The sequence below is a fragment of the Cryptomeria japonica genome, chromosome 5, assembly GCF_030272615.1.
Source record: "Cryptomeria japonica chromosome 5, Sugi_1.0, whole genome shotgun sequence".
NCBI lineage: Eukaryota > Viridiplantae > Streptophyta > Pinopsida > Cupressales > Cupressaceae > Cryptomeria > Cryptomeria japonica.
In genome coordinates this window covers 711,202,292-711,214,502 of record NC_081409.1, presented here as the reverse complement: position 1 = coordinate 711,214,502, position 12,211 = coordinate 711,202,292, and positions in this window count along the sequence as shown.

The window sequence follows — 12,211 nt, the reverse complement described above, 5'->3', positions numbered from 1 at the left end:
TAAAAGATAAGGAGAATCATTCACAGAGAGAACCGATTATGCTTCAATGGATTTGGAGAAAAGCTTTAGAATATTTCAAGCAAATGCAAATGGCTAGGTGTAAAACTGATTTCCTAGTCGCTGTCCCCTACCGCTGATAGAATGGGAGCCTTGGATCCATCTGAGCATAACGAAGGTGAATTTTGTCTCAGAAAATGTTCTTTTGGTATTGCACTGTTTCAGATATCATAAAATTATGAAAGGACATCCGTCGAACGCAAACAAATTTGGTCAGACGTTGTAGTCACAAGAGCACTGCCAGACATACGTGCAAAACATGGAAGCTCAGACAAGGTGCATGAATTGTTTGACAAAATTTTAACATGATATCAGTGATTGCACAGAGTGGATTTGTTTCAAAGGCTTTAGAAACGTTCAAACAAATACGTTCCGCAGTTATGAAGCCAAATTCTTTGCCAGCTTCCACCTACCTGTGACAAAATGGAAGCCTTGGAATAGGGTATGCACAGCCACCAAGTATAATGGAGATGGATTTTATCAGATTCAAGATCTACAAAGATTTACAACCTAAATATATCAATTTATACTAACAAGAAGAAAATATCTAATATGATGTAAGAGTTAGTATCGAATTCTCTATACCATACAAAATTTGGCTGAATATTGTAGCCATCAAAGATCTAAAAACTTATATGAAAATATAAGAGAGATCTCATATGATAGAATAAATTAATTTGGAATTTTCATTTGGAATTTTTCCAATTTCTTAAAAGTTTTGTTTGGCACATGATGATCCTGCACTCACCGAACTAAAAGTTAACTACTTTAATAATATCTCTATTTAGTCCAACCCTTATGCACAAATTAGGGAGTAATGAATGAAATTGTGATGGGTCTCAACTATTAGGCCATCTTGGTACAAACAAATGATCATTCATGAAATAAAGAAGGCAAGCCAATGTGAAACAAAAATACTCTCCAAAATATAAAAATACATAGAAAAAGTGCATGTGAAAATGAAAGGGCCCTATCTATTATGGCCATCCAATGACAAATTCAATAACAAAGTATAATATAGGGGAGAGGACCTAGTAGTTGAGCACCCTAACTTTGCGCTTCTCAAAATCCTACATGGAAATTTTAAAACTCCCAATTTTTTACAGCAGCTTAATTGGCAAGTCCCCTTCTTATAAGTAAGGTTTTAGGGCCACATAATCAAATACGATGTCACATCGACCTGCGTTTTTCCAAGGTGTCCAAAACAGCCCCCAAAAAGTGAGACCAATACTTGTGCAAAAGGGAGACTAATACACGCGTGTTGATGAGGCATCACATAAATCGATGATTTTAACATCTAAGGGATGCATTTCATTCAATTATGGGTAGTCATCATCAGTAATAACAATTTTAAAGTCACAACTATTGGTGTAATATTGTAAAAAATATTGGACATTAAATCAACAAGTGTGGGTATTAAATCAACAAATGCTATCACAGCCATTGGAACACACTCAACTATTGGGTCCTTTCCCCTATGTTCACTCTATAATAGAAATACGAGAGAAGGTCTATGTGACATCCAAAAAATAAGAAAGAACAAACCCCATGTGAAAAAATGTTCCATCCCAAAACTGAAATGAGATGAGAAACCTATGAAGCCTAGCCCCAATTTCCTCCTATAGTGCATTGGAAAACTAATAAGAATTACTTGAACAAGTAATGCATTGGAAAACTAAAAAGAATGACTTGAAACCTATGCGTTGGAAACCTATGAAAAGAAGAGTCTAAATTTTAATAAAGTGTAGAAATATGCATTGGAAAGCTAAAGAAAATGACTTAAACAAGTAATGCATTTTTTATGAAGCTAGATTTGTTTGTATTTGTTGGTCTTGGATGCTCAATTTCCCTATAGTTTAATCTATTTTAGCTGTTGGAAGAGGTTTATTATTTCTCTTTTTTAATGTCTCACATGACTGTGTTGCTTTCTATTTTAGCATAAGAACTTTGTGATATAGTAATAAGAGTTTAGATATAATTGTGGCACTTAAGGACTGAAATGTTTGAAGAGGCAACCTCATTTATTGTTTTGTATTACAATAAAAAAAGGAAGCATGATTAATCGACTTGTTGGACATAAGAAAGTGAAGATGGTGTGAAGAAAATTACCTACTGTGTGGAGTGCATGAAAGAAAGGATTCATAGGAATGTCATGAGATAGGGAACCATAAAATCATTTTTATTGTGCCTTGAAATTTGCAAGGAGAAAAGGTGTTTATGAAGGCAATGAAATTATTTAATCAATGCTCTTTTGAAGATATTCAGGTGAGTGATTTTGCAATTATTTTTTTTGTCATTTCTAAACTAATTTGAAGTAGGTGTGATCGTGGTTGTGTGTGATTGTTTAGAGTGATAAGGTTGGTATTAATTTGTATTTTGTAAACTGGAGACTCCAGTAGCCAAATAGTTTAGATTCAATTTTCATACTTAGAGAATGAAAATAAAAATTCAACTAATGAATAAAATTTTATGGGGAATAGTAAGAGGAAAAGAAAAAGCACCTATAGATGCAACTAAGTTATTGGATTGGTATAGTAGAGATGATAAATCCAAGGCTATTATTGGTCTTTCACTTTTGACTCTAAACTACATATAGATTTAGATAATCATCAATGAAAATTTGGGATTATTTGAATAAAATATTTAGAGTAGAAGACATCAATGCAAAGTTCTCCCTAAGACTTCAATTATTAAGATTCAATATGGAAGATGGAATCACAATTCCAAATCATATATTTAATGTGAGGTTTCCATATCAAATCATATAAGTAATTTGAGGTCTTTGGTTAGGTAGCTAACAAAAGCTAGAGCTTTAGTACATAATGACAATGCTAAAGCTATTTTGTTAAATAGATTGCCTTATAAATACAATAATGTTATTTTTACACTTAGTCAAATAACTTCACCAAATTTAGAAGATATGATTTCAAGTCTTCTAGTAGAAGAAAAGAGGACAAAGGAATATATATAACATGACTCTCTATAGGAGAAAGCACTATATTTACAAAATGACAATAAAAGGTTAGGTAAAAAAAAAGGAGAAAATGTATACTTTTATTGTAAGAAGAAGGGTCACATAGTAAATTTTTGAAGAATTTGATCTAGTGATCTTCTTAAAGGGAATCTAAAAGATCAACTAGATGAAGGTAAATTTGTCTATATTGAGGATGACGATTCACCAAATGATGAAGCTTTTATTAATGATTCTTCTTTTGGTGGTTCTAATAATGCATTAGTACTACAAGCCTTCACCTTTGGAGGGTGATGGCATTATAGGATGAAGGATTCCCATCATCTCAAGCTAGCTTCTTGCTTTGAGATGGTGCTTTGCATGAGAAGCATTTTTGGCTTTAATTTCTTATTTTGATTTCCTTGTAGTTGTTGACAGATTTTAAGAATAGACATTGTGAAGTTTAACTTTTGGAGACAAGGGGTTTGGTGTTGAACTCAATATGGATTGTTTTCCAAATTTTTCATAAGAGTATGATTAGTAATTATACCTCTAAGAGGTTAAAGAGACAACTTGGCGAGCCCTATGTTTGTAGAGCTCAATATGGATGGTTGTCCTATAATTCAGTGGATATGATTCAAGAGTTTGAGGAAAGGAGAACTCAAGAATTTATCTTAGTGCTACACATTTATGAGGGTTATGAGGTAGCTTGGTGGAGTTACACTTGATTCAAGATTTGGTTCTTCAAGGAAATATCTTCTCAAGAATATGCATTTATTTTATGCAATTAGAAACTTTTATTGTGTAAACCTTAAGGGGGGTCCCTTGGCAAGGTGAAGTTTGTTGTTTTAGGGGTATACTTGTAGGAATGATAGAATGTAAGTGGGGAATTTTGATGTAGCTATTATATTACATTATATTATGTAACTATTTGGTTTATGCAATTACATTGCAATTCTAATTCCTCCCTATATATATTGCCTTGTAGTTTAATATTATGATCATCAAGCATTTACCCTCATTTGTTGAGCATTTCTTGTTAAATATTCTTGACATTAGATGTTAAAGATGATCCATGATCATTGAGCAAAATTTATTACCTTGGTAAGAAATAGTTCTATCCATAGATGTGTTAAAGATATCTTCCCATTCCAAATATGAAAATAAAATAAGAAAGATGATTTTGTATATAATTTCTACCAATTTGATGCCTTCAAATGTTTCTCAAAGCTCTTCAATCCATTATCAAACTAATACAAAAGAAGAGGAGGATGAATAACAAGTACATCCAAAGAGGATGATGGTGATGCAACTCCATTGAAGTTGCCATCAAATAGAAGGAAAATTTATTTAATTATAACTTCCAAATTTTTAATGTGGTACTTGATAAATGAGAATGAAGTAAAAATATGTCCCAATGTGATAGATCTAGAAAATTGATATCTAGATAATAGAATTTTGGTCATCACAACATTGTAGATAGTGAATTAGCAATCACTGTTATGAAAATTTTATCTTTTGAAAAGTTGAAATTGACTTTTATAGTTCATATTTTTGTTAATAATATCATGCAGTTATTCAAGTACCTAGGTTTGCCAATCTCGCTCATTCTTATTGTAAATACATAAGCATATCTTTTCCTATCCCTATAATAACATTTGCAATCCTTTGATGTATTTGTTAATGAACTTGTTCTTTTGATGTAGACAATGTTCTAGAACTTAAAATTATAAATTTTAATATATATATATATATATATATATATATATATATATATATATATATATATATATACGGATTAGATGAATTGTATTGATATAAATGCTTTACACCTTACATGTTTCGCTAATTCATTTTGAGTTCCAGACAAACTTTATAATAGATGGGTGAGAATTGAAATTCTTTTAAACAAAATAAAAAATAAATTCTTTATTAATCTACTTTCTAATAGTTATGTCTAAGAAAAAAGAAAGATCCCATTAATCAATGAAACATCTAAAATGTTTAGATATTCAACACAAACATTACCACTCCTAGCTATGATAAGGCTTCTGTGATTTATTTGTTATAAGATGTCATGAAACTTGAGTTAAATTCTTAATATTTTAGAGAATTGTTATTTAGACTGTAGACTTATAACCTTATTCATTTTTCAAAATCCGATTTTACCAACTTGCTCCCAACATTTTACAGGAACTATGATGTCATGCAGCTCTTGTTAACATGTTAAACACTCGAAATCAAATTATTCATGTACTATTTAAAGAAGTGTCCAAGCCATTTCTAAAGTCTAGAGATTTTCCTACAGAACATTCAAAGTGAAGTTTGAAGTGCTAAATCTAGTTTTAGTTAACAAATCAGCCGCATCCATTAACCGCTTCACATCTTACACATTTCTCCCATCTAGAATTGTGCTTTCAACAACCATTGTTGTCGGTAATCTTTTATTAGTACCAAAGTTCCTTCACATTTTTCATCAAGAGGTCAACATAGGCACATAGTTGAAAGATAAATGTGAAGTTTTATTATGCTGAGTTATGTCGAGAGGCATCTACAATGACATCAAAATGTCTATAAATAAAAATTCAATTTTGAAACAATTTGACATGCAAATAATGAGTAAATCGATGAAATATGCCATCTTTGTGTTTTTGTGGAGGTGTTATTTTATTACTCCAAATAAAATAGAATGCTCACCACTTGTCTTCAATAAATGAAGCCATTGCATTCAAATGATAGTGGAAGAGTGTCATACTTAAGCAACTCTATTATTAACCATATTTTTGAAACTCTTGTATACTACTAATATTGTTTTGATAAAGATAAATGGGTTTTACATGGACCTAAAACCAAGAGTTTTACAAAAACTGGTCATCAACCAACCAAACAGAAACCAACAACAAAATAGGGGAGCACCCCAAACCAAGCTCAAAAGAAAAAGAAACAACATGCAACAAAACAAAGCATAGACAAACACTCAACTAAGTGACTACACTAGCTCCTTGTTCTTCTAGATGATAGCTTTTTTATTTCCTCCAAGTCCTTCATAATGAACCTGGAGGTACCCTTCTTGTTGCTTCTGCTTCTAGTCCTAGAACTAGGGCCTGTAGTTTTATTGTCACCCACAATAGCCTTCACTACCTAGTTCTTTCTTTCTATTACTATCACTAGGATAATCACTATCAATAGAATTGGACTTGTACTTCGCCACCATGGCATTGATCATTTCTAGCCCTTCCATACTATTTCTCATAGCCTCCTTGCTTATGTTTACCATATTATTAAGGTTATTCTTGATCTCCTCCATAAACTGCTCAACCTTCTCAATTCTTTCCTCATGATTACATTTCATAACCTCTACATCATGGGAAAGCTTCTAGGTCATGATCGTGAGCTTCTCTATTTTGTTAGGCTCGGGCGAATCAGTGAAGATATCAATTATCTCCTTAATCCCCTCTTATAGGGTATCAATATCCTTCCCCACCCACTTCCAAAAGTTCTCTTGGCTTCTAGTTGCTTGCATAACCAGATTCATCATAGTACTTTCCTTCTATAAGCCACTATCCACATCTTTAGGTAGAGTCCCTTACTTCTCCTTCAGGACATGAAGAGGAATGTCCAATTTGATTTCCTGGTCCAAGGTCTTGGGACCATAGTCTTTAGCAACTGATTTCTTCTTTTTGGAATAAGTCTTAGTTTGAGAAACCATCTTGCTGGTCAATTTATATTTACTTGCAACCCATCTGGGGGGGTTCTTGCTGCTATGGGTTCCAAGAGTGACCAACATCTCACCCTCTTCAACCAGCTTGTAATCAGGGCCAACAAGAGATTTGACACTCCCACTATCCTCAATCTCCATATCCATATCAGAGACATCTTGAAAATAAGTATTAGGGATTTGGCCTTTCTTAGAGAGAGAGTGCACAACCTCATAGGCTTTGGTGTACTCCATAATGAGAACAATAAACCCTTCATGGAGGACTAGATTATTTAGATTCTTAGCATGTTTTTCTAGACTATTCTCCAAAGAATAAATCAGATAGAATGGAATTGAAATAACTTTGCCATGCCTAAAGTGATTTAAGATGGTAAAATGATAAGGAAAGATATTGGCATATATGCCATCAAGCGTAATGTACATCATAATGAATTTGGCCAAATCCGCCCAGGGAGCCATTAGGTCCTTTCTGCTGTAGCCACCATCCACCATTTTATTAACTCTTAAACATTCCTTATCTTTATCAAAAAAATTCACCATTTTTTTCCTCCCCAGTTTTTCTATCTCTATAAAACCTTCTGCCATCATAGCCAAACTCGTAACCGTAGCCACTAGGGTTTCATCAACCTGAAATTTAGCACCATAAATCCTCAAAACCCCTTTCTTCCACCCATTGACAAATGTTTTCATGAGTAGAGGAGAAGGGCCATGGAGTCTTTCCAAGAAGGGAACCATCCCCCCATCAACAATTTCCTGCCACACCTCCTTGTTTTTCTTCCATTTATCAAAAGTGGGTTGTTCTGGCCTATTCTTGTCCTCACCCATAATGGTCTGGGTCGCCAAACAGAAGTAGGAAATGGGCCACACAAGACAAGTCTCTAAACAAAAGCAGGACAAGGGCCACACAAGAAGACAAAAAATCTAGGCACAAGGGAAGTTTCTAGATCTTCAAATAGGGAAATCAAAAGGAAACCATTTCCCCAACAATTTAATAAAATCATGATTTTTCTTCATTAATTACCGCAAGTGGATGGTATCATCATATGCCAAGTCGCACAAGTTTTTTGGGAAAGAGTCCCGATTGCTCCATTATTTTGCTGCCACATAGCCCACCGCCATATTGGTCAATAAATCTGCCACTTTATTGCCTTCCCGAAATACGTGAGAGATTTTGAATTCATCCAACTCTTTAATCATATTACAACAATATTTGATCAAGTTGGCAATAGTCTAGATAGGATCTATACGCCCATTCAAACAGTTGATAATGTTAAGTGAGTCAGATTCCAGCCAGACCTTTCTAAATCCTTCCCTTTTAGCTATGTGTATCTCTAAATGGGCAACGCTCATCTTTGCAAAATGGTTGGACTACTAATATTGTTGCAATGATCAAATTCCCTTCTATTGTAAGATATCTTTTGATATAATTTACCTATATTTTTTAATTATAGATATACTAGTCTTCTTTTCCAATCACTTTTCCCATATCTCTGAGAAGGCTGTGCATCATTAATACATCATCATCACCTATTATTATAAGCAATTTAAGCTTGAGATTTGTGATGGTCGTATGCGCATCCCATTTGAATCTTTTCTAGTATCGGATCCCCTAATCTTTCTCCTTACCTCTGAAAATGCAAACGATATCCAAAAATATCTTTTTCTCCTGATAAGTAAGATTATCATAACTAGTCCTGAGCATGTCGTAAATTTTTTGGTGACATGCTTTGCAGGGTTCTCAATGCTTCTTTCTAGTATTTAAGAGTCCTTTTTGTCATGCAAAAGATCTCCTGCGGCTTCAATTGCCAGGGGCAGGCCCCAACATGCCTTCACAATTCTTTTTGACTGTTGTCTATATATTTTATCCGGCACAGGCCTCAAAAATGAATTCCAAGAGAACAAACGCAAAGCATCCTCAAATTCAAGTCCTTCCATCTTGTAAACCATGTCTATCTATTCCAGGTTTAATACGTGCTTATCGCAAGTTGTTACAATCATTCTCTTCCCTGACCGCCCTAATTTTTGCAAGTCAGTAACTCCATCTGCTTGTTATCATCAATATTATCTAACACCACCAGGGCTCGCTGTGATGCCAAGATCTATGTTGAACATCCAAGGACCTGGAATCATTAAAATAACATGAAATAACTTCTTAAGAAAAATAAAAGTCACAAACATAAACACAGAGAAAGGGCTACCGAGAAGAATTAAGAACTAGAATCAACTAAAATCACCAATTTTAAATTCACAATAGGTTGGATTATTGTGCAATAAATTGTTAGTACAACCTCTGCACGTGTCATATTTGTGGCTCTGATGATCTCTGCTGAAGATGGGGATGCTGATATTGCTATGTTCAACTGCCTGCTTGTTAGTGTCAATGTTGCTTCTATGTCTTTTGGGATGGTTGTTTTCAGATGGGTTAATGTTATTATGTGGTAATCATGTTGTTTCATAGGTTCAAGGTGTTCTCTCTGATTATATAATAAAAAACATAGCAACCTATGACATTAATCCCTTTTGTTTAAGACTTTCAAAGTGGGTGCAATATAGTAAACAAAATTTAAAAAATATGAATCCATGGTTGAGACATCTTAATCCCAATAAATTTGATAGAGAATGAAATTTGGGTGCTAAGTAAAGGAAAGACTATGTAGTTGACAAAAATAGAGTATGTGAATTCCAAAGTATATAGAATAATGGAGAAGCCAATGGGAAGGCTATTTATGTAATGTTATTTTTTGTTTGATAAACTAATTAAATAATTTTTGTTGCAAAATTATCTGTGGTGTGAATTCAAATTGAGAGGGAATAGAATTTGCTTGTTTGTGTGCTATTTGATTTTGGGGTTTGCAAGAAAGGGAGTCTCTCTTTTGCATCAAAAGGGTAAGCATTTTAGGATGAATTACAATAGCGATATTTGATTAATATATACAATTTTGGTTTGTTTAAAATGGACAATGTACATATCAAAACTTGATTAATGTAAAACAAAAAATGCCTACAAAATAATATTTTTAAAGAAACATATATATCTTATGGAAGATCCATTTCTAATCAACAATAATATTCAAAATGTCATGTTGTCATTTTAATTTTCTCTTCTCAACTATGGTAATAATGGATGCACCTATGTTTGGTTCTCATGTTTTAGGGACAAAAATTTGAAATGGCAAAAAAGTATATTATGTCCCAAGCAAAACACATTTACTCATTTTTGTTGTATTATGGAATTTCATTTACAAGTTTACTTGTGTAATAGGTGGTTTTATGTCAATGTGTAGTCATAGTAAGTGAAGCGAATATCTCTCTCAATGTAATACCTTGGATTATAAACCATCATGCTTTCAACTTTCAAGTATAGGAATTTGTTGTATAAAGAGAATCATCCTCCCATTTTGTAGTCACGAATTTTGTCATTTCTTCTCCTTCTCCATATCCTACAAGTAGGTTCCAACTTTATGAAATTGTAAAGAAGCTTTATAATAATCACATACATGTTGACAATCATTCATGATACCCACCAAAGTTATTTTCACCATTTTTCTAATTGGCAACTTGCCTTAGATGGAATGAAACATTTTTCTCTATTATCTAGTAGATCTAGGATACTTCATCTTAATTTTTAATTTTAATTGTTCCCTTGTAGGAATCCTTCACTTAAATATAAATTTCGTTTCCTTTCCTACTACTTTTTATCACACCATTTTGGCCATTCCTACTACAAATATGGGGGAGACTTTTTCCTTAATTTGCCAATTACATTACCTCTATTCCATGAAGAATAGAATTTTGTTAGGTGCTTTTATTTGTATATGCATTGTTTTCAAGGAAAAGCTGATAGAAGAGAGAGTTTTGTATTCTACTTCATCTTCTAAGTGTTCATTTTAGTACAATCTTGTATTGTTTAATATTATATTGGCAAGTTGTCTAAGGGGGTTGATTGGAGTGGACTCTAAGTGATTTTGCTAGCTAATAACTTAGATTTATTTATTTCCCTTGAACACACCAAACGTGTTGCAAACCGATACATGAGCCTCGCGGCCATCAATTGTTCAGTTCACTACAACGCACCAACCATGTAATGTCGTGCAATAAATTCATGCTCGGTTCTATTATTGGACTATTAGTTTAGAGTTTTGTTTGCAAAGTTGTCCATACAATTGTCAGTTAAATGTTTCTAAGATGTTGTTAACTAAAGAATAAGGTATCACTCAACATATCTTATGCATGAAATGGATTAGTATGCCAAGTATATATAATAGTTGCCCTTGCAATATTAATGAGTCTGAAATGAGTATTGTGATTTATAAGAAAGATCTCATTTTTTAGGCATATGATGTAATCTATTTTGGAATTGAATAAAGAAATTTATTCTATGTTTATTTCTTTATCTGTTGTTTATTGCCCTATTTTCGTAATCATGTATGTTTTATAAACTACAAATGGTATCAGAGTGAGAAAAAAAAACTGGGAACATCATGAGAGTTAAATTGTTAGAGTAGATTGAAGAAAATTTTTAGAGTAATTGCAGCCACTAGAAAGAAGTGCATCATTTAGTGACCGCAGTACTTGATAGGGATTGTGAGTCAAGAATTTTGTTACAAGTTGTAATCTATTCAAGAAGATTGCTACAGGACTGAAAGTGTTGTTGCTGAAAGAAAGAATTAGTGTATTAAAAGGAAATTGCTAAGCTGATTCTGAAGCTGTCATCTCTAGATTGCAGGTTTGAATTTTGAAAGAAGATCAAAAAATTGTGATCACTGAGGAATGCAGAATAAGTTGAAGGAGTTGTCACTAAAAAAATTCCTTACAAAGGAGACTATACAAGGATATTGAAGAGGTGGAGATCGTAAAGTCGTGAAGGAAATCAAGGAAATTAGCTTTAATAGTTGAGTTTAAATCATTTATCAAATGGCAAGTCTAGTAAAATAGTGAAGAAAGATAATGAAAATTTAGTATTTGAAAAGGATATTTTGAAAATGAATTGGTAAAAGTGAAAAAGTTTAATTGAAAATTGATAGAAATTATAAAGTATTTGACAAAAGATGTCTATGAAATTTCATGTGAAAATGATATTCTTGAAAGGAATTGGAGAAAATCAAGAAGGCAAATGAAGATTTGGAAAAGAAGTTAAAATTATTGGAAAAATAAAATGAGCTTTTCAAATTTGTGAGGTCTTATGTGGCATAGAAGATTTTTTTTGTTCCTTTGAGCAATCAGTTGATATGGATAATGAATCTAAAGATTCTTTAGGTGAAGATGGTCAAATCAAAGGTAAGTATATGTATGAATCTTCAAACATTTTAGGTGCATGTTGTGATGTTAAAAACAAAGGTTGTTATAAAAATAATATTGGTTTGAAGATCATGTGAAAAATGGGTTAGGAAGGAAGAGGGCTAGGAAAGCATGGTCAAAGGATTCAAGAGCCCAATCATCTAGTTATGAGACAAAAGTATGAAGTTCTCAGATATGATAAGAAAGAT